Source organism: Trachinotus anak, unplaced genomic scaffold (assembly GCF_046630095.1).
Source record: "Trachinotus anak isolate AG129_WGS33_773 ecotype Australia unplaced genomic scaffold, CSIRO_AGI_Tana_v1 ptg000001l, whole genome shotgun sequence".
Classification (NCBI taxonomy): Eukaryota; Metazoa; Chordata; class Actinopteri; order Carangiformes; family Carangidae; genus Trachinotus; species Trachinotus anak.
The window spans coordinates 4999905-5027838 of record NW_027273852.1 but is presented as its reverse complement, the minus strand read 5'-3'; the positions used below and the strand labels follow the sequence as shown (position 1 = coordinate 5027838).

At 41.7% G+C, this 27934-nt stretch overlaps 1 protein-coding gene across 5 annotated transcripts in view; it reads left to right on the top strand.

The window, feature by feature from the left end:
* Positions 1–27934, top strand: part of epha3 (eph receptor A3) — a 128986-nt gene that overhangs the window by 4379 nt on the left and 96673 nt on the right. The window contains exon 2 of one of the 5 annotated variants that reach the window (XM_071504081.1): positions 21792–21824. The exons of the other annotated variants lie outside the window; for them this stretch is intronic. The gene's annotated coding sequence lies outside the window, so the exon portion shown is untranslated. The remainder of the gene's footprint in view (positions 1–21791; positions 21825–27934) is intronic. 5 annotated transcript variants of the gene reach the window in all.

Sequence of the window (27934 nt, the reverse complement as noted above, 5' to 3'; positions counted from 1 at the left end):
TTTCTCTTTTGTCCTGGTTAGCACTGGAAACATGCGCACAAAAGATGTAAAATATTGAGACAAGGTGTTCAAATTTGATATGGAGGATTTTCCTGCGTGCTCCTGTTTCTTGGTGTCATAAAAAATGGTTCACAACTTATCTGAGTTTGCTCCATGGCTCTTATGATCATGAGCTCTTCTCCTGCTTTGATGATGAATAAATGGGAGGTTAGCTCTGAAGTGGGATTGCTTTAACACCATGCCATGGAGCCCCATTTTTCGCCGAGCGCCAGCCACAATGGTGCCTAGACTCGGGGCCAGTGCCCTCTACACAGCTCCTGTGAGGGTTCCCTGAACCCAGACAAGCATTTCCCCTCCCATCTAGCGCTATTGCTCCCCTCCCCTTGCCTTGGATTCCCATTCAGCCTGTTTACCATGCCACCAGGCCTATTCAGAGCCAATTCGGCAGGTCTTCCAGAGCCTTACAGAGCCGCTGAACTCTCCCTAACCTACTAATCAGACCTCTCCTCCCTTTCAGCCCTGGAACATAAAGCCCCATCTTGACCACCATTTTGTAGGTCAGCCAGTGTGGGCTTTGTGTAGGCCTTAGCACCGCCAGAGAAAGATCCTCCTCCTATTGATGCATCTTGAGCAGCTCCCTGAGCCACCCAGACACCTCCTCCTGCAGATGGAGGCATCCAAAGACATCCAGTTTATTAAGCTGTCACTGTGCATCTAAATCTGTTCCCTATTGCAATGGTGCAGGCCTTTCCAGAGAGAGAGAGAAAGCCTTTGTGTGCCACCAAGGTATTCAAAGAGCTATAAAAAAAAAAAAAAAATCACACACACTAAAACTAATGCACACACACCGGTGAAATGAGATGCAAATCCAGCAATTCACTTGGCAGTAAGAGTGTGCTTTTCTTTGTGCGTTTATATGTGTGCATTTTGCGTGCGTGCAGGTGGCACTTGTTGTTGTGTGTGTGTGTGTGTGTGTGTGTATGTGCGTGCGTGCGTGCGTGTGTGTCTAATTCCTGTAGCATGGTCTCAATGTTCGCTGCCATAGCAGCGTCTGTACAGTTGAGCAGCCGTAACACAGTTGTTGGTAGGAGGGCATTGTGCAACAGTGGCAGGGAGAGGAATTACTTAAGGAAGCAGGACAGTGTCTTTGGTTAAACCAGGCTACAGTGAGGGGAGACACGCACAAAGACGCCCACAATGTAGGATGAGCAATACAGGGTTACAGAGGGAGGGGGGGAGAGAGAGAGAGAGAGAGAGAGAGAGAGAGAGAGAGAGAGGCAAAGAAAGGGTAAAGGCTGAACTGGATCTTGGTTAAGACTTCCAGCTTCTTTCTCTCCCTTAGACAATCAACACTCACAGATTGGATTTGCATGGCTAATGGGAGTTTAGAGTGTTGTTTGTGCGAGGGGGCTTCAGATGGGGCTGACCCCTGGATTCCATAACCTCAGACTCAGCCCCAGCACTACAAGCACGGTTATCGTATTTTAATCCCTGCTTGTAATGTATAGACATTAGTGGCAGAGGAGGATGTTCTCTTGTTCGTCCAGTATGTGCATGTGTTGCTTCCTGTGAATCCATCGTGCACGTGCTTGCCATCTGAACCGACTGCAGGAATGGTGGACAATGCAAACTATTACATAGAGAAGTAGAATACATTTAATGGCTATAGTAGAATAAAGGATAACTGTAATTAGTAACAAGAACTGGGGCTGATATGATGAAAATCTTAAAGGTTCTAACTTTAACTTTAATTTAAAGGTAGCAGAATGGCTCCCTGGTTGGTAATTGCGTGGCTGGTTGGATTAATGGAGTCTAATCAGGTGTTTTCACATCTGTGCCAAACTTTCCTCAAGAGAGCACCTTCCAAACAGTGGGTAAAGAGTGAATTTTTCTTTTGAGAAATTTGTGAAATCATGAACTTATCATAACAATGGGCTCATTCTGTGTAATTGATAGTGAGGTAGTTTTTTTTCTGTCTCTTTCTCCCTCTCCCTCCCTCTCTCCCTCTCACTCTCTCTCTCTCTCTCTCTCACTGTGTGTGTTTGGCTAAGGAGTGGAAATTAAAGGCTCAAGTGGTAAATGCTGGTCTTAGGAAGGGAAATGACCACTGAGACGTTCAATACCGCCCTCCGTTGTTAATGACCATTAACCAAGCTCACACAGAGACGCAGTCTGACACACACACACACACGCACACACACATGCACCTGAGCAAAAGAAACAGGAAGGGGAAATGAGCAAGTGATCCACTCCACCTTCTACTGTACATTCCCGCAAAAGATCTAAAGACTTTTCCAAACTCTAGGCTCATGTAAAGCTTGAGCAGGTTGTTTTGGACCTTTTTCTTTTTCACCCCCAAGCTTCTTGTAGCTGTGTGTGTGTGTGTGTGTGTGTGTGTGTGTGCACAAGCAACACGGGGAAGCCCCTGCCATGGCCAGCTATGAGAAAAACATTTCACTCTTGTGTGTTTTAATATCATTAATGGACAGGTTTGTGCAAGTGTTGAAATACGACCCAATTAACAAGTGCTGCAGTTTTTTGTTATTATTTCTCCCTGAATTAATCTTATGGAAATAGGAGCTGAGAGTACGGTAGATATTTCCCATGGCGTGGTTCTGTGAAATGGGTTACACATGTATACTCTCAGCCCGCCGCTGCCCTCTCACGTTGGCCATCCCGTTCTCCATTAGCTCCCACTCCTTTCTCATGTGGCTGCGTGCTCGGCGCGCAGAGAAGTGGCCGTGGTTGGTCACAGGCTAAACAAACAGTATTGCCTTTCCCCCTTGAATGTCTGGTAATAATTTTAGGTGAGAGGACTGAGGAAAGCCTGTATGAGTGTTACAGATGGTATTATAACATGAAAATAGGTATAATTGCACTATGCTTATAGTGCTGGTTAAGTAAACCTACAGTAGGGATCGGGTTGCGCTGCGTTGCCCTCCAATGTGCATCACTGAGTGAGTACAGGCTGTTTTAACTGAGATATGAGAGACTAAATGTCTCATAATTACCTGGAAAGGAATTTGTTAAACATCTGTTTGGTACAGTTGGTTAGTGGTTCACAACACAGGCTCGATTAGCTGGAGGAGTTCGTAGAAGTGGCTGTTGAGGGTGACAGATTTTTTCATTCTCTCTATATGTTTCAGCTGAAGTAAAGCTCATAGATAATACTGCTCCTGTTCCATCAAGAAAAAAGAATGAGACAAAATAAGGTGAACTGTAAAATGTTATCAATAAAACAGTTATTTACAATAAAAGCTCTTAATGTACCACTTTAAGGGAAATAATATGTAGTCATTAAACGTATATGGAAGCACAGCACATTCAGAGAAACAATAACTGTAACGGCCAATTGTTTGCCGTTTTGAAAGATCTACTGCTGCTATAAATCACAGCAAGATGGCTAATGTATTAGAAGTGCAAAAGAAATAGGCAAACAGCCCTGAGCTGCAAATACCAGACACATTAAAGCCTGGAGCACTTCCAGGGAAATCTTTCAATTATACAGAGTGAATACCACTCTGTTTCCTGGGCAAGATGGATAACGTAGAGAATGGGCTGTCAAAGAAGTAAACTACACTATAGATTCAATTAGAATAACACATCTGGGAGCAGTTGCTTGAACGAAGGCCGCATTGTAACAGACAGGTGGACGACAGATCGATGCTTCGATCAGGAGGAAGAGCTGGTTCCTATCAGACCTCCGAGACAGAGTGAGATGGAGGGATGAGCAGAAAGGTGGATTCATTCAAAGAGTCAGTTGTCACTTTACTTGAAGGCCCTATATCTAAAATCATTGCACTACACCCAAATTCTCAAATGCAATGAGTTATTTGTACTTTCTAGCAGTAATGACATTATTACAATGTTAAGCTTCATCACCATAGTTACGAGACATAGCTAAGGGTAAGAAATGACCGTTTTTGCGGTGGTTAAAAGAAACCGATGTTGACTGTGAAGTAGGACATGAGCTGCCTTCACCTGTGTTTGTTTTGTTTGTTGCTTCCTTGAACATAGACATCCATCATTTTTTAGCATTTGCTGACACACATGATGCTCTGGTTTTTCTTGGGCGGAGAGTTTGAGAATACTGGACCAAATGTCCAGACATCAGGCTAAGGTAACAGTGAGCCAATATGGGAGGGGCTGCTCATTTACTCCCTTCCTGTGCTGGGTTGGGACATTACCAAACCTCTGAACCGCTGATGATGTCACTTGGGTTTCCAGTCAAAATCAGTCAGCTATGGTTAATTTTAGTAACAAACTGCCACTATCAACTTCTCCGTCATTTTTTTTTCCTCTCTTCATTTTCAAAATGATGTGTGAAATACTTGAATATTACATCCACACTCCAGGAGGCAGAAACTGCAAGCTCTCAGCTGGATACATGTGGTTACATGGGATTCAATTAACTGGAATCAGGACAAGACAGACAGACGGAGAGAGAGAGTGGTTGAGTGCCTGTGTAGGTGTGTGGGAGTGAATAGGTAACAGGGAGAAAGAAGCAGCATTGTATTGGGTCTCATCTATTTGTTTTGATCTCTGTAAGGCTGGAGCTCTTCTTAAACAAGATTGCCAAATGTCAAGTGTATTAAATAACCACATCTCTCAATATCTTGGTAGATCTTTCCAGCTGAGATTGTCTGCCTCAGCCTTTCAGTTGGTCTGACGGTGTGTCCTTGCCAGGGCCTAGAGCATCCTCTCCATGAAAGACCAGTCTGTCAGTGGACTCTGAAGCACTTTCTGCCAGACATGTGGTTCTTATTTTGCAGCCAGAGGAGCAGATTAACATAAAAGAGGGTGTGTAACAGTTCTCGCATTCAAAACCCCGCCTGGAGCAAGAGGAGGAGAGGCCGATGCTGGATTACCTCATTTAGGATCCTTTAGAACGCTGTTTACCTTGCAAAGTGTGCATCTCAATGAGGTATTGCAGTGGCAGCACACATAACGGGGTCAGTGGTATTAACAAACAATCTCCTTTGGTGGATAAGCTTACTCGGCACATGGAGACATGCTGATACACACATATTTTAAAGGGGTAACTCATGATATGGTACTGTGGAAATATTTTCTCCATGACCTTCAGGCGATTCTGAAAGACACAATATATTCGAAAGCAGTCATCTACAATATATCACGGTATCTTTGTGACTGACTAGAAAAACAGACCTCAGAGGCTGTAACGGACAAAAGAATATTATCCCGAAGGTCTGTTTAGCAGCAGTTCAGCAGCACATTGAGTTCGCTTATTTGAATTCAAGTACTTTTTATATTTGTATAATATACCATACTACGGCTGTGTGACCTTCAAAGTGTACTGTATCCATACTTCGAGACATTTAAAACCAAGCAGAGCTTAGGAAACAGGATTAAGACTGGAGATGTTGTCTAGGTAGTGTAGGTAGTGTGAATCAGATTGATGCAGCTGCACAAAGGAGACTGTCCTCTGGAGAAAAACAAACAAATATCAGTCATTTCCACAGTTCTCCACAGTGACGCATGTTAACATTCAAATGAGAAAGGCCTGTAGCAGCCACAGGACTTGCAGTATTCGCCTGACTCTTGTCCATCTGGAGCGAAGGAAGAAGTTTGGGTGGTGATGTTATGATGTTAGAGCCACAAAGCCCAGACAGAAGAGGTCAGGTTGGATGGATGGGACAACAAAACATAGGACTCTGAACGCAGTCCCCCCCCTCTTGGTTTCCCATTTCCTTCCAACAGTCAGCATAAGTTTCTCTTTCAGCTGTGACTGTGTTATAGCTGTGTTATAGTAACCACTGATGGCGAAGGCCCTTCAACCTTAACAAAGTCATGGTAACCCAAACTATTTATACCGACACTGGTCCTAAAAATGGTTTATTTTCCAACAGTTTGTCACAGTTTTGGAAAAGATAGGCCAACATTGTCATCCTGCCAACACTGGAGTCAGTTTGTAGTTTGGAGGGCTCGCTAGTACAAATGTTGTCAGTTGACTTTCAGTGAGTTGTTTAGTAACTTGTAAGTTGACAAAAATAACAACTCTTCCAATGACAGGTTTGAAACGTCACCCACTGCTGATCAGTTCGGGCAAAACAATGCGCAATGTCAGACTGCATGACCGGAGCAAAACAAAATGTCAATTAACTGTAATTATCGGGCTAATTCCAATCTACCACTTGGCGTTGACATCCACAACATGCACTGCCAAATGAAAGTAAAACCGAGCACTCACAGAAACTGCACCGCGACAAAGCACATTCACAGGTGAGAGCCATTTTCCAGCTATTTCCCTCTGTTTGCCCTGCTGACCTGTGTAAGGAGCCACTGGCTAGCTAGGTTCATGTTCATGTCTGTACATATCTAATGGAGCCTACGCCTGTGTGGATGATTTAAAACAAAGCAGACATATGCAGCTTACACAGTGCAGGCTGTAGGGTTTTTCTTTTCCTACATGCTTGTGGGGAATCACATTTCAGGTTTAGGACTAAAAAATTCATTTAATAATTAAATACTGTAGATTCAATTATATAAAGCCTCAGGTTGATGGTGTTAAATGGCTGATGTCTGGTTTGTAATGAAAGGCTGATGCCCATCCCAATGATTAGGCAAACTAATATTGCTTTAACAACACTTTGGATATTAAAATTCAATCCTCTTTCTTTAACCACCACGTCCGTTTAAGGATCCCTCTTCCCCTGCTGCAGACCTTCAGCCATCGGTGCAGTGGTTTCTCCGTAACACCACTATCCTCGTGCAGGCTCAAGGGGGAAAAGGCCCGATATGAAGGGGTCCTTTGTTGGAGAAAAATTAATATACTTTTGTGCAGTTTGATTAAATCATAACGCAGCAGGTAATGAATCTCCGGCTTCGCTGTTTCATTACTCTGTGCCTTCATGTTATCAAGGCCTAAATATAGCCTCATTATATATTCCATTTCTACCAGCCAAATTCATATAAAAAAAAAAAGAAAAGAAAGAAATGGGCCTTTCTGAACGTCAGGTGTATATTTCATTTTACTGTTCGTATAAGGGCCGGGGCCTCTCTCCTTTCCTCTTCTTCCCCTCTTACTTGATCTGCCTGACTTATAGCCACCACTCACATCTACCACCTCCAGATAAAGGAGGCCTTTGCAACTGGAATTGGTAATAGATGACAGAACCAGGTGAAGCACTTGGATGAAAGGTTCAATTATTTGGATGATTGGTCTCAGGAAATGTCTCACAGTGACTCATTTAGTCCCAGTGGAGCTGTGTGGAGACTGACTTACTTACTTATTGCAAGCTGAAGTGTCGTCCTCTCGTCCTCTCGTCCTCTCAGCGCGACATCACTGATGTTAGCAGAGCCATACTGATCTTTTTTATTTTACGAATTCCCCTTAATTTGTTAAGGTTTGAGTTGCCTATCTTTAACTGTTAATCCATCTTCAGATGACCCATGTTAGTGCGACCAAACAAATCCAATTAAAGAAGGAAAATGTGTAATTAGGATGGTGCATAATGAACTTGACCCTTGAGGTGGGACAGATGATGTGCTAATCAGAGTCAATGAGCTAATCTATCTCGACAGAAGAGTCAAAGGTCACAGATGAAGCCGTGATAAGAGACAGGCCTAATGAATAACAATAGGTGGATTAGCGGGAGGCCTGTCCCTGATAGGGAGGAGATTTGGCCAATAATGTCCCACAGATTTGCACAGTGAGAATGGAAGACATTATGTTCTGCAAACTGGACAACGGTCTTATTTTGGAGTTAATGTCACAAAATATTCTCACAAGTTCACGTCTGCTGTTTGGAGCTTTCAACAGAATGTCACAGTTTGAAGTAATTTTGGAAAATTAATAATTGCAACTCTTTAAATAAGCATCATATTACAGATATTACAGATATAAGTCATTTAAAAAATTGATACTGCACTGTGCCATAACAACATAACACAAATGACACGAATATGATTGCTCAATACTGAATAAATGGAAATGGAATGGAATGAATGGGCCTTTCTTTGCCCTGTCCATTTAAAAAAAAAATTACAGCGAGACACGTGTTTGGTTACCCAGGTAACCAGTAAGTAGATGTTATTTTTTAAAATGTCATAGTAGTACTCTGATAATGTTCATCTCTTCAGAGGTGATTCACTCTAATAGGATGCAGGTGCAGAGGAGTTAAGTGCCTCAGCATGACAAAAGTATTTAATTTGGCTCTTGAGGGGAAAGCTGTGTCTGCATCTTCAAAATAGTCCAGACATTACTATAAATAACAGAAACGTAACTCAAAAATGATAACTCAGTCACTGTGTGGTTGGTTTTTTTTATGCCCTTTAACGTCATAAAAAATAGATACAGAGAAGAGGCCACAGCAGATTGTCTTTATTTTGTGTGTATTTTATGGTCATGTTTGCTATTTGAAACTAGGGTTGACGTGTTTCATTGTATTTGTTTACTTACTTGTTTACTTAACAGAACAAATAGGCCCACGTCCAGGGTTAAGCTTTTTAAATTCAGGTTAAAACAACCAAGTAAAGAGATCCAGATTAAAACAACCAAACATTTTAAATTGACTACGATTGAGTATTTGTGTGTATACATGTGTGTGTGTATATGTGCGTGTGTGTATGTATATGTGCGTGTATGTGTGTGTGTGTGGCTCTATCCCTACTGGACATCCTCCCTGGGGGTCTCCCCTGCTAACCTCAACAAAGGTCATTGTGTGGAAGGACACACACCCTGCTTTGACCCCAGGGGTCAGGGGAGGCCTGTATGATGGAGATAGCCAGAGAGGGTCAGATAATAAGATGACAATATATGTGTTGTGTATTATGTGCCTGTGCGCCTGTCCTGCATACATGCATGAGTCTCCCCGTTCAGCGTGTTTGCACACTCGGAGCATGCACGCAAGCGTTCTGTGCATGAGTGCGTGCGCTGGTGCGTCGGTGCTGTCTGCCGGCCTCTGTGTGCAGCATGGGTAATGGTCAGTCTAGTATTAAAAGCTGAGCAGTTTGCCTGAGGCGAGGTGCATGTGCAGCAGATAACTGTGTTTGTCTCCACACATGCAAGAGGAAATCCTTGTGTCCACAGCCCAAATATTACTTTCTGTTTACCCCATGGATTATATACTCCAGATAATTGGAGATAACGGGGTTGCTCAGAGCGCCTGTCAGTGTTGCTTCCACCTGGCCATTATTCCATTATCTGTTCCATTTCGAGTGTCAACATTTGTTTTTTGTCTTATACAAAAAAGACCTCATGAAAGACTTAGCAGATTTAAAAAAAAAAAAAAAATGACCAACAGAATTGCAAACAGATTATTTTAAGTATTTATTTTCAATTTTAGGCACAGTGTTTGTGCTCAAGTCTGTAAATGTAATGCAAATGTACTCAGTGAAAGGAAACAGTTTTACTTATGCAATATGTTCCTCAGATTTCTCTTTGGTTTGACCTGCTACTGTTGACGCCTGACATGATACATAATTTATGTACTGAGCAGTGAGATAAATGCAGTGTCTATAGAGGCAGACAGTCAATACAGACAGACACACACACATATACTCGGTAGAGAAACTGGCTTGAAATAACTGAGAAATGTCAAATAACACAAAGAAGGAAATCAGTGTGAAAGGGAAGACTGAAAGTGAACTGAAATGAGGTAATTATGATGAGTGGAGAGAAGACGGGGAGTAAATGAAAAACAGTTGTAGACAAATAGAACAAATTCAATTTGATTAAGTTTCTCAAACATCAACGACAACAACAGTGAACCACAACAAAAGTGGATGTGGATGTCAAACTACCTACCACTGACATTTGGACTCATATACAGTGTATTTTCTTCGGCAAAGTTTCCCATTTTATTTTGTTAGGGTTGGTGAGCCTCACTCTATTGCTTTCTGTCAGTGCTGTTGTCTAAAAGTATTTTAGGTACTCTCAAAGAAGAAAGGGTCATATTCAGCAGGTATGTCTCCAGTATACAAGTGTGCAGATTGTGCAGGCTTATAATAATAATAATAATAATAACTGTGTCAACACACAACACAAAGTGCTCTAAAATGCTCTCCAGTGGCTAACTTGGCAGTAATGAGAAAGTTACCTCTTCAACTACCAGACAGCGTTTGGCTGGAGACCTGTCCTCAGTGTTTCCTTGGCTTTCACAGGATTCATGCTGGGAGAAACTCTACCTCTAAGCCTCTTGACAAACACAAAATGGACAAATAGATGTATCGATAGATTAAGTGTTAAAAATCACAATAACTGTGACAGATTCACAGTCTGCCTTTGATTCTGACTCGTACGTTTGTTCATTGATTACAATCATCCAGCAACATTTATCTTCCGTAAAACCATTTGTGAGACAGTTAGGTGTCATTTCTGTTAAATTGCCCGATTTCCTCTAGTCTGCACCTCCACAGCTTGTCCAACTGTCTTGGACTAACTTGTCATCTTCTTCTCCATCCTGCAATTTTCTATACTTGCTTGTATGTGCTGTGTACTCTACTCCTCTTCACGGTGTGGCAGGAGCGTGTCCCAACAGAACCCTGAACCACCATTTACTCTCACATTCACAGTTATGGAAAGGTATGGTTTCCAATTCACATAACATACAAATTGTTGGAGTTGAGGAGAAAAGAACCAGGAAGAAAACTCTCACTGACACGAGGAGAAACACACAGGGAGGCCCCAGCCCAGCTGCTCAATTCAGACCTGGACCCTGGACTTTTCTTGATATTTTTTCCCTCCCAAAAATATTTTGTCTTTCTTAGAAAAGACTCTCCTCCTTAACTCTTTAGATAAAAATCCACTCCTCTTTTCTTTCTTCCTCTCATCTCAATTTGTGTATAATTTCAGAGCAGCTTTGAGTGATTCGTGACCATGGAGTGGCGTGTACTATGTTTGAAACTCTAACGGCATTTATCATTTACGAGAATAATCTTTTTTTTTTCTTTTTCTCCATAAATTTAATGTCGAAATTCAACAGATTCCAACAGGATCTACTTCCTGTAAAACATCTTTAATGAGAGCAGAAGCTGAGGGCCATTTATATGTAGCTAATATTCAATATGAATGTTGTGTCTCAGCTTCACTGTTGCATGAGTCACAAGATGTTTTTGTCTGCTAAACAGAGATCAGCATTTTCCTCTGCTTCCCACTTCAAACACAGATACACATACCGACGCAGACGCTGGACTAATGTTGGTCTAATTGCAGCGCTGGAGCCCTGAATCATCTCTTAGACTGTTTTTCAGAAAACTTAATCGTGTGGACAGGCAGAGTGAACTAATTATCTGCACGCTGTTTTCCCAGCCAAAGCTGGTAATTTAGTAGCAATTGACCTCCTGCAGTTTGCCGGCGAATGAAAACATGTAGGCCAGTCTGCTAACGAGGGGCCTGGAGACCCCGGGGTTCGTCCGGGCCCTGCTCTGCACAGTGGACACAGAGCCCCTCACTTCAGTTCCAATTTGCCTCTTCACCACCTCCAGGGGAGACATCATCGTCCTCACACTGTGTAATGACTTAAGCTAGCTGCAGCAGAGGAAAGGCCTGTTGGGGGAACAACCCAATACTGTGATTGTCTGGAAAACAGGATGTACTCCTTTCCAAGTTGGTTCACCGATGGCACGTGGCCTCAGTGCCTCCAGCTGGAGTCCGCCTTTAAAAACTAAACGGTATGTAACTACAATTCATTACATTTCATGCACCGTTTTTCAGGTTGAAGTCATACAAATGTGGATTATTTTAAGAATTCTTTTCACTGTCTTTGAGAATTTTACTGACACCATTTACAACATCATGGGACGCAACCTCTCCAGTGAAAGCCCGACTGATGAACTGCTTATGTAGGTCAGCAAGTAAGCTATGGCATTCTTCATGCCTAAACTTTAAAAAAGTTCTATTCCTTCTATTTACAGCATGAAAACAGCAGGATTGGCCACCACATGATTTGACAATCACCTTAATCAGATGTTTCATATTACTTGATGTTTTCAGAATTTATTGCTTTCAGTGCATCTTCGCCCACATGACATCATTTCTGGGAAAGTCCACATCCTTGTGGGTGTCATTTTTTGGCTTGGCCCTCTCTTGTATTATCTGCTGATATAACGATGCAGAAAACACAGCATTAATGACAAGCAGTGATTGTTTCTATCACAAAGTTCGCCCAAGGTGGAGTTCTGGATTTGGTCTTGTGCGTGTCAAGTTGTGGTATCATGCTAGTTCTGTTTATTTTGCGAGGTTTGTAGCAAAATGCACACACCCGTGCAGCCTTTGCAGTTAATTGAAACAGTGCTATCGCTGGGTTAAATATGGCCAGAGACAGTTGTACCATCATTTAGCAGGGGAGCATCGTCACCACTTTTTCACCAACTTGTTATCACCTTGTTGCCACATTGCTGCCCCCTTGTTGCCGTCTTGTCAGCACATTGTCACATTTGATAAAATGCCAAAATAGAAGGAGTAGAACACACAAGCACGTCACACCTTTAGATGAAATTCCTTTCCAATTTCTGACGTATCCCGGAAAAATACCCACACTCACATTGTTGACCTCTAAACAGTGATCATGATACAAAGTCTAAAAAGAAGAAAGCTACAGTATGATTTCACTGTTGTAAACTGTATAAAATCCAGATTAAAGAAGCCATACACTAGCTAGTAATGCTGCAGTTGCTATAGCAGTAAATACAGCAATTGCACAGGGTCTTTCTGTGTAGAGTTTGCATGTTCTCCCCGTGTCTGCGCGGGTTCCCCCCCGGTTACTCCGGCTTCCTCCCTCAGTCCAAAGACATGCACATTAGGTTCATTGGTGACTCTAAATTGCCAATAGGTGTGAATGTGAGTGTAAATGGTTGTTTGTCTCTATGTGTCAGCCCTGTGATAGACTGGCATCCTGTCCAGGGTGTACCCCACCCTTGGATTGGCTCCAGCCCCCCCATGACCCTGTATGGTATAATGGAAGGATGGATGGATTTCTTCTCTTTGGGATGCTTTGCTGTAATTTTAGAAGACAAAACAACAAATCTCCCTTTGACAGAACCTGTGATTTATCCGCTGAGGTGATTTATGTTTTTGAATGTGTGCATTATGGGTGTGTGTGAGAGAGAGAGGGAGAGGGAGAGGGAGACAAACACACAGAGGAATTTAAGTTAATTTCCTTTGTGCGGTTGCTTGAGTAAACATTGCTGCTTTATGAAGAGTGAGTAGCCGCCCCACCGTGATGTGTTAATGTATGTGTGTGTGTTTGTGTGTGTGTGTGTGTGTGTGTGTGTGTGTGTGTGTGTGTGTGTGTGTGTGTGTGTGAGTGAGTACATTCACCGCAGAGATCTGGTTAATGGTACAGTTACTGTGACTATATTTTATTACCAGCATTTTGTGATGCCAGTAACAGGCTGAGACAGAGGACATCTGTCGTCAACATGTTTGGAGCCCACTAACAATGAAAAAGGCTTAATGAGTAACCTTCAGTTTAGAGAAGGACATTCATACTGCTGCAATTCACTGGTCCTGCCTACATCATGTCTTAAAAACACCTCCAGCTCCACAGGATACAGCCAACCGCAGATTTCCCGAGGAAAGTATACACCCATATATACTGTAATTCTGGCAACAATTAAAGGTCTAATATTACCTGCTGTTGCATATTTTCCAGTCTTTTTCATTCTTTTAATTAATTCCTAAAAATCTAGTACACAGTTCATACTGTAAGATTTACTGTATGCCGTGCACAATCAAATAGTATCTAGCAAGTAGCAGAGAGCATTACCTTAAACCGAGTTGATTTTTTGGCGACTTGGGGGCAACAGGAACAGAAGTTATATACACAGCATTAACCTATTATCCCATTTTACGTTGATATGGTGAACTTGTTAGCCAACATCTGCTACTATACACATTCAGCAGTTATGGACCAACATAAGCATTCATTTAGACTGATCAACTTTCAACTCTGGTTTGGTTTCTTTTCAACTTCTGAGGGAAATCCGGGTCTTCAGCTGCTAAATGTCCTTCTATGTTCACCAGCTAGTTGCAAACTGTGTCTGTCTGCTGTTTGGTGCTGAGCAGGTAGTTTAAAGTGGGATATAAGAGCTTTTTTTACTGGAAAATGACGCTATGAGCCTGGTGATGATGAACCAAAGCGGTGATGTTGTGGCCCAGACAGGTGAAGAATGATGCCTCATAAAGCTAAGTAGAGCTGCAGATATGGGTGAGAACTTTCTCTAGGCCCATCGCTACATTTGGCTTTTCATTTCATACACTGTTCTTATAAGAATATTGATTATAACCACTTTAAATAGGACCTCTGAGATAGACCTTATACTGAATTACACATACTTTATGGTATAATAGAAAACCTCTTACAAAAGCTTTAACTCCCTTGACAGTGCCTCTGCTCCACTGCTACCCCATAATCCCTTAATTACTTCCTCTGAGGTATTGCAGTACAGTATAATACAACATTTAATATTAAGGCCATTTATTCAATTTATTTTTGGCCAGTGACCAAAGTACAAAAACACAAAACTCTAAAGATGACATTGCCTTGAAAACATCAGTGATCAAAATATCCACATCCTGCAGTTTGGACGTACTCGGTGTTCTCTGCACTGTGTGGACAAGATGAAGATCAGTCTGGCTGCCTCTGCACAAGCTCCAGCCAAAACACAGTCTGAATGTTTCCAGTGAATGTTTTCAGTGTCAGTGAAACATTGTTCATCTATTTCCCATGAAAGTCATTGTTCATCGTGGGCTGCTCGAGGTAAACATTTGTACACCGAGCTGAGCCTAACACTGAAACAGATTGTATACAGTATGTCAGTCCGCTGTTGTAATCAGAGGATGTAGCTGCATCCTTGTCAACCTGCGGACATATTCCTTATGCTCGCCTAGCCTCTGCTGTACTGAGCTGCCGTTTCTGATTAGTTTTGATTGGTTTCATTTGTTCCTCTGTGTTTAGACATCAATCATTGCCTTCCTTTGCTGGATCTCTGCTGTCTCCCAGCTGGTTGTATTTTGCGTGTGTGTGTGTGTGTGCCTGCTTGGTTTTGTGAGCCTCACAGGTGGTCCACTGTAAATCTATAGGTGATCAGACAGAAACAAACAGAACATAAATGGTCATGAGGTGTGAAGGTGGGAGTCTGGATGTATCTTGTGTAAAGCTGTCTAACTTTTGGCCCACTGTTCTGGCAGTCTGCCTGTCTGTGTTTGTGTAGCTGGTTTAAGCCAGTGTATCAGTTTGCCAATACATCAGGCTAAATTTACCTTTTAATAAAAACAACACCAGTGCCTGTATACTGTCATGTACCTGTGAGTTTATAGATGGTAGCTATTACAGGGGTTGTGTGATGAGTTTCACCTAAATTGGTTTAAAAGCAGATTCTACGTGCATACATAAAATTACTATTATTGCAGTGATTACTGTCATTATTACAGCTAGTAGTAATATGAAGTATCTTGAGTTTCAAATGCAGTTTTCATTGATTTCTACTCCAACATAATAATGACATCAGTATCAGCCTTGAAAAAAAAACCCTATTGATTAGGGCTGAACAATTAATCAAAATATAATCAAAATTGCAATATGGCCAAGTGCAATATCCAAATTGTAGGAGCTGCAATTTTTTTTTGATAAAGTAAAATGTGGCACAACATTGTTGTGCATTGTTAGCACCATAAATGTTGTGGTGCTACAAAGATGCCCCAGCCTATAAATCATATTCTCCAGATGTAGGGGAACATGCTTGTTTGGTACAAGCCCCAACAAAAATCACATCATTTTAAAAAATTTCGGTGAAATTGAAATGCAAAAACAAAAGAAAGAATTGCAATTGCAATAGCTGCCAAAATAATCGTTTTTGCATATCGTGCAGCAGTACTATTGATCAAACTTCCATATGCAGGCATGTTTGTGCACATGACTACAAGTGATGGTGTGTTTACTTTGACTGACTGATTCAGTATTTGTGTGAGGCCAGCAGAGGATAGCATAGTTACTCAGTATCCTCTGAATCCTTGAAAAGGCATCCCAGCTGTCAAGGCTGCTCTGATTGCTGATAGTTACGACACAGGAAAGAGCTGTACTGCCCTGCCTGGATGGTCCAAAACAGGATTTATTACTTTTCTAAGAAGTAAAATAATACATCTCGAAGACTTCTGCTACCTCTGTTCGGAATGATTGAGAGGGGACGGAGGAGTGTTAGGATGCAGCTTCTGGCACAACAAAAAAAGACAACTTTCCATAAAAGCCTAAGGGAGGATGAGATGGGGGTTTGGCAGAGAAAGAAGAAAGGGAGGGATAGTGTGTCAGAGTGAGATGTCTGACATGTGGCTGAGTTCTTCACCCTGGCAGGGCCTGGAATGGCCTTGGCTCTGAAGTACAGACAGCAGCAAGGGAGGGATGGGAAGGCAGACAGGAGAGATCATGTGTGGAAAAAGGAGGACGGTATCGGCCTTCGTCATTTAACCAGACAGGTCAATAGAGAACTTTTCTTTTCTTTTTTCAGGCAATGCAATTACAGGGCTGTTCTCTCTGGAATTGCCCATGTGGTTCTGCCCCTGGCACACACTTTAGTATGGTTGGATGGATGGATGAAGAGGAGGAGAGGAGAGATGGGAGGACAGTGGAAGTGTAAGCCTGGGCGGGTTGGCAAAGTGAGCAGAAGCTAAGTGGTGCAGGAGTACCCTGGCAGACAGCATGGCACCTCTAATCACATTCAATCAGTCCTGTGTAGAAGTCCCAGGCCAACCTGAATATCAAACTCCATCAGTCTCTCACCTTTTTGTTCTATTTCTCCACTTCACTCAGCTAAGCACTCTCCCTGCCCACCACGCTGGAGACCAAACAGGAGCAGCTGTTCTTCAATTCTAATGTCATCTAATCGGCAACATGACTAATTGGATATTTATACAGCACAAAAGTAAAATCAAGTTGCACCACATAAATTAGCTCTAACATCAGCTACAGATTAATTACTAAGCATTTACACTAACACTTACTGGCAGGTGTAGCTGATATGTCCTGAACAAGCTAACCGCCTCAGCTACTGCTAAACTGCTACTATTTGACGCGTGTGACTTGAAGAGTGCAAACAGGTGCAACGGTCGACATATGTGACCTGCTGTTTTATAATAATTTCAACTGGTGAAATGTCCACAGGATATTTCATGGTTAGGTTATCTTAAGGAAGACTGCTAGCTCTGAAAAACAATTGCTTCTCCGTGCATTCATGAATGAAGCACTAGAACTACATTTACAGTTAAATATCATTAGAGCAGGCAAACAAGTAGTTTTTGGAGGCCATGTCACAGCTTGTGAAGCCACTGTGACTTTCAGTTTAATAGACGATGCTTTGGAACGGCTAGCACCACAGATGTTGTGTAATAACTGATTTTAAGTCTTTACTAGCTTTACTTACTGGTATAAAGATGGCAAGATTATGTGAAATGAAAGGAAAAAAAAAAAGGTAGAACCTCATCTGAAATATGATGATATGTCCTCCACAACCTCCATCACTGACTCCAGACAGGCTAATGATAATTCACCATTTTAAGTCTCCTCACTTTGGTAGAGTATAATTTTTTATATGTTCTCGGCTCATTGTCATCATTTAATTTAATTAAACCAAGTGTTGTTTCCGCCTTAACAGCAGGCCGCTGTGAGTGGTGTTTTGCAGATGCGAGGTCTGTCTCATGCTAAGGAACCGTTTTCCCACACAGCCCTGTCTTTCTGCTGTGACAGATCAGCTGAGATGAAAGAAACTGTAAGCGTCCTTATTTGTGAACGCCACCCTTGATTAGACACTCCACTGACCTGAGATAATCGCTTGAGAAAGGGAGCAATAGTTATGTGCATTGTTGTACAGATTGTGAAAAGAGTGAGCGCGTTTGGCTCAAGGCCAGCCTCAATTGGTGACAGCAAGACTTAAAATGAATTCTTTTATTTATTTTTTATTTTTTCCCAAGTTATGAATCATCCTGCGTCTTTTGAAGCATTTCACTGGACTGGACGACGCGAGGATTCTCCGCCGCACAATGCTGTGCTGTCTGCTGTAGCAGTAAAGATCGGGAAAACAAATGGTCATGTGGAAGTAAGGGGTGGCGTGATACTAAGTGTGTGTGTCAGTGAAATTGTGCCACTGGGCCCGTGTCACAACACTTTAGACTGGCTAACAAGCATGCGTGTGTATGTTGGCTGGATTGTACACGCAAACCATACACCCCCAGGCCAAACTGGCATATTGTGTGCTTACACAAGTATGCATAATAATTCTAAGCATTGTGTGCGTCTTTTTTGTTTCTGCTTGACTTTCTCTGCTGCTGTCCTCTCTGTCAACAATGATGCAATATTGCACTTTGAGGTTACAGTAGCATTCATACTGTATGTTGACTAATGCAAGCTATGTATACTATTTGCAAGCAAAGTACTTAGTCATCTCCCGTTGTGGGTTTCCCATCCCTGTTCTTCTTTAAACAATAATGAGACAATTGGACAGGCAGTCTGCTGCACACAGAAACTAAAACCTCCAACTGTCACTTAACTGTTGAATTCATATAATCAGCACTCCAAGCCTTCATGTTTATATTGATACAACTCCTGCAAAATCTTTGAAATTCGCAGCAGAATTTGAAGCCGCACTTCTGACCTGAACTCCCTGAACTTCAGATGTGTTGAGTAGTAACTGCTTACCTGAACAGGCAGCTAATCAACCATAGAGCCACAGAGAGCACAGAAAGCAACGCAAAAATATCCCCTAATTGGGCACAGTTGCTGTAATTTTCGTGTTTGTTTGTGCCTTGCAATTAGGAGCATTTCAGCTGCCGGTTGGACTGTATAGGGTGTTTTTGAGGATGAGTGCAAGCTTCATAATTTGAATCACAGTGTATTGCAATCATCCATATATTAGAATGGATCAAACAACCCCTTCTCCCTGGTAGTTCAGCTAAACAAAGGATAACTCATTTCTGCATTCATCCGAATGAACTGAAAAGTCAAAAATACCCCGTCATACGCAGCTAGCTCTCACAAGTGAGGATGGGAGAGTTGAGTGATGATTCTTTTCATGGAAATGTTCGCAGCGCCATAGGAGGCCTGGTGCCAGAATTATGCTTGTTGATAAATTCCTATGATGAGATTCAGAAACAGCTGGCTGCTCAGAGTAATTTTCTGGGCTGTTGTTCCCTCAATGCTTTCTGCACTAGATAGAGGGGAGCAAGAGGCATGAGAGTCAAGGTGAAGTTCATCCCTGAAATCCCCCCCCCCCCCCCCCCCGCTTCCCATTACTTGAACACGCGTACACACTGCTCTATAGATTCCTTCAGTGGTTTAGTCTACAGCTATCTTAGCAATTACAGCAGTTTCCCACGGGCTCCAGCAAAGGGTCTGTTAGCTAATATGCTAATGAAGACAAATGGAGGTGATCTCTCTGTTCTCAGGATCAGTCTTGGTTGCAGAGAAAGAAAGCTGGAGAGACATATAGAGAGGTGGCGACAGTTAAAGACAGAGGATAACATAGGTTTACCCACAACCTCTCTGCTTTTCAGCCACGTCACAGCCCCACCTTCCCCATCACACCCACACAAAAGCACCCAGCCTCGCAGCGCTCAGGCCCTGTGCCTGCTTGTCAGTAAAAGCATGTTAAGCCCTCTCCAGAATGCAGTGTCTGAAACACGGCAGGAAGAGCATCAGACACTCTTCACTCCGAAAGACGGCCTCTCCGACGACTGACGGGTGTTTTACCCTTCAGTATTACAGTGTTCCAGTCAGATGTGGTACAAACACGGTGCCGCTCTGAGGACTGTCTGTGTGTCTGTGTGTGTGTGTGTGTGTGTGTGTCATAAAGCAAAGCAACATAATGACACAGGCCCATTACACACGGTATTTAGAGATTAGACTAACACTGTGGTTTTGTGGTCGGAGTTGTGTAGATGGTAACCATGTGTGGCGGAGGACACTCATACTAAGACTGCACTGACAAATAATGGGATAATGGATGCCAACATACCTGATCCATGATGAAGTGCTGTTTGGTTTTTACGGGAACAGGGTTGGTTATGATGAGCAATAGTAGTCACTGTGGTTTTGACCAGTACTGTTGCTTCCATTAATTAACAAACTGCAATGTAGAATACAGCATTATATTAGTTTGGTTAGTTATAGTTGTTTTTATCTACTTACATGTACATGAGTCAAAACACTCCATCTTGTAACCAAACCGGTTTGAACTCCTAGACCGGAAAAGTAGTTGGTGATTGTTGCCTTCAAGAGCTCCACTTGCTGTCAGGCTCAGGTAGCACTGGCCTGCTGTACGGTGTTGTTGCATCACATTGTGCGGCTGGAAATGCGTGAACACACGCAGCAGACCCACTGTGGGTAATAATAAGTCGACACAGTGTCTTATTTTCATACGTGGTGGTTTTTCTCCTGGTGTGCAAATTTATTTTGATGAGCAAGCGATTTGAGCATTGTCAGCAATGTGTAATCACTAATGTGACAACCTCTTATTATGAGTTGATGTGATTATTTTCAACTGAGCAAACATAATCATTCCCAGTCCAAGAAGCACACATAATTGTTCACTTGCTCAACATCAGGAGCTCAACATCACTTCCCTGTAACATTTGGTTTTCCTATCCATGAACGCAGTCAAGAGGACTCAAACAGTTTCCGTAAAGCTTTTTAATGCTCCATAAGCTGCTTGTAAATACTTGTTTATTACTGCAGTCAAGGCAGTAACCCCCATGTGTACTGTAAAAAAATATGGGTTTAATATACTTTTGGCCAGTGCTACAGTCAAAGATGATAGTGCATCTAAAATAAGTCATGTTGCAGTTGTTGTGTTGCAGATGTTATCTCTGCTTCTAATGGGCCTTTTTAGACACATCTCACATCAGCGGAAGCATTTCTTGACACAGCGGTTAAAACGTCTTGCGGTTGAGAAGTTTGTCTCGGGATGTTTGACTAATGAATAGCCATATTGTAAGAAATGTTTAGCTGTGTTTCCAGTTGGCTGGTAATCTGCATATTATACATCGCAGCGCACTTGAGAGTGTTGCCACAAACAAAACGACATTCCACTGAGGCTTCCAGCGAGGATTTAGCCAAGCGCACTCTGATGTTTCAACTGTAGGTCTTACAAACGCACTTGGGATTAAGTTTGTAGATGTGTGCCACACCCGTAGCCTTGGTTTTCACCAAGCTTGCCAAACTGTTCAGCAGCACAGGCGAGACTAGAAACAGATGACAGAAACACACAAATCCACATGGGGGTTGGTTTACAGTAGGAGACAAAGACATTACTATTAAGATGTTTGCATTACATCCTGTTCTGTTTTAACTTTAGCTTAAAACTGCTCAATCTCAAAGCAACATGTTTTACGTCATCCATCTGCAGGGCACATTAATCCTCGTGTCGTTCTGTGTCAAAGCCCCATACGTTTTCCTTGCACAAATAAATCAGCCCTATACCCTTAATGACAATGCTGTGTGTAGGCCGAGAAAGTGTAATTAAATGAGTAGGTGCTGAAATAATCATATTAATGTAATATAATTAGTACATATGCTCGGCTGTTCAGTGTCACTCAGCGCTGCCGCTGCCTTTTTTTCTGCTTGAGTGTCGCACAGGTAACCTTAGGTAACAGCCATGATTAATGAAAAAGGAACACCTCATTTAGTAGCTTTGGCAGGGATCGGGCAACAAGTGTGTGTATATGTGCATGTGTTTGTGTGTGGTTTGTGTGTGTGTGTGTGTGTGTGTGTGTGTGTGTGTGTGTGTGTGTGCTTCTTGATTCCACAGTGTCTTTCATTTTGTCTCGTCTTCCTCTCCCGCAGCACCAGAAGTAAACACAAGTCTGTCACAGTATGGTGAGTGAATGTTTGTGCACTCTTTGTCTGTGTGTGTGTTTGCATGTATGCATATGTGTGTGTTGCATATGTATGCTGTTCCAAAGTGCATCCACATTTGTGTGTATGTCTGTACATATAAATATGTATCAACAGGAAAAAGTGCGCCAACAGTCACACACAGATGTACCCAATGAGAGCGAGAGATCTGCGGAACCATGGGCCAATTACATGCTATTATGGAAGCTGTCTGATACTGTCACACTCACACACACACACACACACACACACACACAGACACACACACACACACACACACGACTTCAGGGCCTGTACTCCATCATCTGTATAATTAAGGTGCTTTTCTCCTGAATATTTTAGTTAAATGTCTCTGCAACAGCACAGCAACAGACCTGACCGTCTTTCTTATGAAGACTGTTGCTCACACACACACACACACACACACACACACACACACACACACACACACACTATTACAGTGACTGATATCCCCTTTTATGCCTTGAACTTCATGTTCTCACATTTGGCATTATTATTGCTTCATAAAATACTTAATAGACCAAATGATACACTTTAAATGAATAAATGTCTCCATATGTGATTGTGAACACTGATTATTTATATTATATATATTTGTATGACTTTTTTTTTTTTTTTTTTTAAACAAACTAGTGAAGATATGATGTACCGCCCTATTCTCATATTATAGTTTATGAATTAAAAAAGGAAAACTGCATTTGCTCTGGAAGTCAAGTGCATTTCTGCCAAGTTCCTATTTGGCAGGCATTGTTTTAAAACCCGAGTTAGTGTGTGTGCATGTGTGTGTGTGTGTGTGTGTGTGTGTGTGTGTGTGAATATAATCCTATGGCAGATGGAGGAGGAATAGTGTCCAAGACAACACTGGCAGGAGGAACAGCAGAGGCAGTGGGATGGGGGGGTTAAGACACTGTCCTTCAAAGATTGATGAGAGCTGACTCTGTGACCGACATCTGTATTAGGATAGAATCCCCTCACAGTCGTTCGTGTTAGCCCATTACCTCAGGCCGTACTCGGCTGTGACTCTCATGTTGCAACACTATGAAATGAGTTTATTATTACAGCCAAATTAGAGATCAAGTATTCTGCTCCCCAACAATTGTGTTTCACAGCTAAAATAATTTGTCTTTCACATTCAAAGACAGAAAATTACTGCTGATTTCAACTAGACAGAGAGAGAGAGAGAGAGAGAGGTGAGAGAGTGAGAGAGTTTCTGTCTGCTTGTTTGCATTTTTGTGCGTCTCCTTGTGACAAAACCTCAGTGCCAGCCATCAAGGAGACCAAATGTTGTTTCCTCCCTCTCTAATTACCAGCTCTTATGGTTTAGCCTTGTTTAGTTGTCCTCCAGTAAATAAACCCTCATGTCAGACTGTTTTGTTTCAGGACTTTCCCCAGCTTGTGGCTAACTGTGTTCCCAGGTAGGACAGGGTTGTACATTTTTAGAGGGATAATCAGAAACATACTCAGATATCTTCAAATGTCTGGTATTCTGTTCTGTCACTAACTGTAGATGTAGGAAAGTAGCGTTGGAACCTTTAACCACTTCATGAAAGCTTTGTTCTTCTGGTCAGGGAAGTTACGTGCCTGGCATTTTCCTGGTTAACTAGTTTGAACTGGTTCATGCCCATGAGCAACAATGTCCACCCTGGCTGAGCAGACAAAGAAAAGAGCACCATCTGCACCGTTTAACTAAGTACTGATCCAATAATGTGCAACACAAAAACACGACAGAAATTAATGCATTACACCAAGATGGAAGAATGTGAAGTTCCCCACTTTCAGGCAGATGCTATGCAGTGATACTGGATTCTGCTGGACAACATTTTGACTGCAATAATGACTTCTTTTACTACTTTTGTTTAAGAAAAGGATTTCAGTTGTTTCTAGCTCTAGGTTTTGTTCTGCCGTGTTGCTGCTTTTCTCAGGGAACTACACAACCGTCTGCTTACACTACTGTCACTCACACAGACACGTGTGTGACCATAGTTTTGACCGAGGCAGAAACAAGCTTGCAGAAAAAAAAAACATTTTAAACCACAAATCACAAGAAACTAAGAATTAAGTAAAGGGCATGTTTTTTCCCAGGTTTTATTGAGTCAGTCGTTTAAATACAGGGGCGTTGTCCATTCTTTCAACTGTGGGCGATGATCCCATCTTTTGTATTAAAAAAAAAAAAAAAAAAAAGGCCGTAACAGTGAACCCGAAAATCTACTCCCAGCCTGCTTTATACTCTCCTCCCTGCCAGCCTCTTCCCACTGCACCAGCAGTGAGAGGGAGTTGTTCGTGGTGGGAAGCAGGCCCAGCTCGGTCTCACAGGACCCCTGTTATGGCAGGTCAGTCCGTCCTATCAGAGCAGCCTCCCTCTTGCCTCTCTGAGGGTGAGAGGACGACTTCGCCACATGCACCGTAACCCAATTAATCATTGGGGCAAATACGGGATACAGGGAGGCACTTGATTTCTCAGTGTAAACGGACTCACTCAACTAGATACATTTTTCATAAGATAAGAATAAACACTTCTTGTGTGACGATGATCTTGGCGTCTGTTACTCCGCCTGATGATAAATCACAAACTTGAACCTGAAATTGGTGGCGACTGTGTGGAATAAAAGGCACCGACTCTCACTGCTTTTAATCTATTTGACAATATCTCTGAATTCCTGAAGGGAGATAAGCAGAACTGTCTCTGCTAAATGCTGCTGAATATATTGTGTGTAGCAGTGTGGTGCTTTCAATGGACCCAAATAAACACTGTATGTTTATTCAGTTTTCCGGAACAAAAGGAACAAATGGTTCTGTCTGACAAATATTAGTATTATAAGAATTATGATTATTCTCTCTGAATAAATATAAAAAATTGTAGTACTTTTGTTATAATACACATGGGTGCAATGCAAATAAAAAAAAAATAGCACTATAATTGTGCCTTAATGAGAACAGTAAGCAGGCTGTTGCAGTTTTCTTCAGTTGTGGAATCCCCTGAAGTGCTGTAAGAAAATAAAAGGACAAGGGAGAAGGCTGAGGAGCGGTGGTGCTGGCAATGGTAAGAAAGCGTCTCTGGTATGATGTTTGGTGGGGGGGGGGGTAGAGTTACATGCCAGCAGCCCGCTGGCTTCTCCTCCTTCTGTATGCAGCGAATATATGGAGGAATGTGCCGTTTCAGAACCGCAGGGAGGAAGAGGGTACTGACAGCAAGCAGTAAACACAGTCAGCCTATGTGTTTGTTTGTTTGTCTATTACAGTGTAAGGAGGCCAGGCCTTGGTAGTTTCAAAGCTGCTCCTAAACAACATCTGCTCCGTGAGTTTGGAGCACGATACAGCCATGGCAGGACACATCATGACTTAGAATTGCAGCTCTAAATCAATATTTTCCTCCATCTCATACTGGATTGTTCCACTGGCCTGAGTTCAAGAATGGACAAGCGCTCATTGAGAAGAGGGGAAAAATGTTGGAGTGGATAGACGGGAGGGACCCATCGCATTTTTCCAATTCACCACAATCAGAAACAGATTTTCAGCAATTAGTCTGAACTAACTTGCAGGTTTATTGACTAAAAACACAGTGACAGTGCCTCTCAGACAGCCAAATGAAAACAATTACTACTGATTACATTTGATTGTCAGCATGAAGTTCCTTTATTTGCCATATTATAATCATATTCACCAATACTGTATGATCGAGAGGGCTTGTAATCACTTTCCTCTTTGTTTCCTGTCATTCTTTACTGTATTGATGTAAATATTTTCATTCGAGAACATTCAGTTCCATTTTTAACCTCAATTTGCGTCTTGCAATTGTCTCGTTGTCTTGTAGTAAAAGTGCAAGTTAAGCGTAATATTATTCAAATTAAGATTAAATGAAGCGCATAATTCCTGGATGCCTGATTTCATTTTAAAATGTGGCTCAAGCACAATTCTATCAATTTCCCATGAATATGTTGCAACGTATGTAAAAATAAATCCAGTTGTTTGCTCAGAAAGTTCCTCATTGAAACTAAACCCTCATACATGTAAACTGCGAGTCCACAGCAACCAGCCTTTGAATTGATTGCTAGCAGTGGGGCAATCTATTTCACAATGTAATAAGTGAATTAGTGGGATGTAGAAGATGATGTATGATGGAGGCTGGCACGTCTAAAATCTGCTGTAAATCCACATGCCACAGCCACTTAATAACGTGGCCGGAGACCCCCTGGCATCATTATTCACTGTATCCACTGACAACCTGAAAATCATAAATCTCTCAGAGTTAAGACGCTGCTCTGAGTTTGCTGTTAAGTCATTTGTTCTAAAATATCTACATTAAATGCACTGTAAAAAATGCCCCAGTTAATTTTAAAGGAGTCCTGAGCAGACTGCCAGCTGCATGATATACTGAGCATGACAAATAATAAAAGAAAAGACTTTCTCTTGAAAATGCAGTAGTGTGTGAAAAGCAGAGCTGCACACTTGCAGCAATTTTTCAAAATGTACTATGTAATTTGCATAGTCGTAGACACATTTCCACAAATTTAGCCATGTTTCCTACTGTGTCCTAATGGTTTGAATAATTGGTCTTCTTCTATTAAAAAAAAAAAAAAAAAAAAAAAAAGAGAGAGAGAGAAAAAAGTTTATTAAGTTCATTCAGTGAGAGCATAACATTAGCATTAGTTAAACAAACAATGTTCCACTTTGACTTTTGGCATCAACCTCCGTTTTTATAGATCTGGAAATATGCCAAACATTGAAATATGCTTAGTAAATACACTTTTTTTAAAACACACAAAAAAAAAAAAAAATTAAATTAAAGAGAAATTTCTCTTTATGTGAGACCCCCTGCTCCAACTTAGCATTCAGGAAATTCTTAAGTAATTTGAATTTATTTTGTTAGTTTCTACAAATGCACGTGTGGCTGTGCTGTTGGCCTCTATGTGTGCTGTGTTGTTTAACTTTTCACATACGTCAGATGCCTTCCCGACCTCCAGCCTCCAACCCCCCACCACAACAGCTGGCATCTCAGAGAGGGCCCTGACGTTACACTGCTACCCCAGCCTTTCAGCGTAGATCAAGTATTGTGGTGTCAGGGGCCCTTAATAGCACTCGCAGAATAATGCAAACACTAGACCCAAATACAAACACATCATATGTCCATTCACACACTAATAAATAAAACTTTGTCTTTTGGTTGACAATGATTATACACAGAAAATGGTAACAAAATGTGTTTTTTTTTCCAAAGGTAGGTTATAGATTGTATTATATGTGAAGAAGTTATAAAAAATGAACAAAAAAAGAAAAAAAGCATAAAAAGATGTTTAAATGTGACTTCAGTCTGTGCTTTTAATAAGCCATGAAGAGGAACAGCTAATATGGGGAAAAAAAACCCAATTGTTTTCATACATTATATTTTCCTGTACGCCTTTTAAAAACTCATTGTAAAATAAACAACTGGGTTCGATTGAATCCAAAATAAGGTTATAAACATGTCCCTCCCGGCTCCTCCGAAGTCAGCATTAAAAATGACAGGATCCTGTTGGCTGTTCCAGTTTTTAGATTTAAAGCAAGTGGGCCATATTGGTTGTTCCAAATAAAACCAAGATCTTCCTTATGCATGAACCAAAATCACAGGCCACTCTTGGCTGTTTTATTAAAAACATCAGGTTCTGGTTGGCTGTTCCACAGTGTTGTTTGAAGAAATAAATTAAAGAAAGTACATTTGATTTACACTCCTTTGTTGGAGCAAAGGCCTGTAGATGCTGGATTACTCTGCTGGAGGCCACTTCTACTGGGCCAAATAAAGCCGAAGTCATACTCTGACACCAGCAGGTCACATATTTCCTTTTAATACCCAAGCCATATCACTTTATTGTTTAACTGACTTCCTGGGAGAATAAAGCAGAGAAATACAGTAAGTGGACAGAGAGTCGGTAAATGTGATTGAATTATTACAGTAGTAGGTCACAGGAGCATATGGTATTACCCTTTGTTCCCAGATAGATTTCTAATATTTCTCTCAGCCTCTGCTTTCTATTTTAGTGATTCAAATTACAGTTTTGGATTGACCCGGGCAGTAAAATATGCTGAATAGCTGTGTT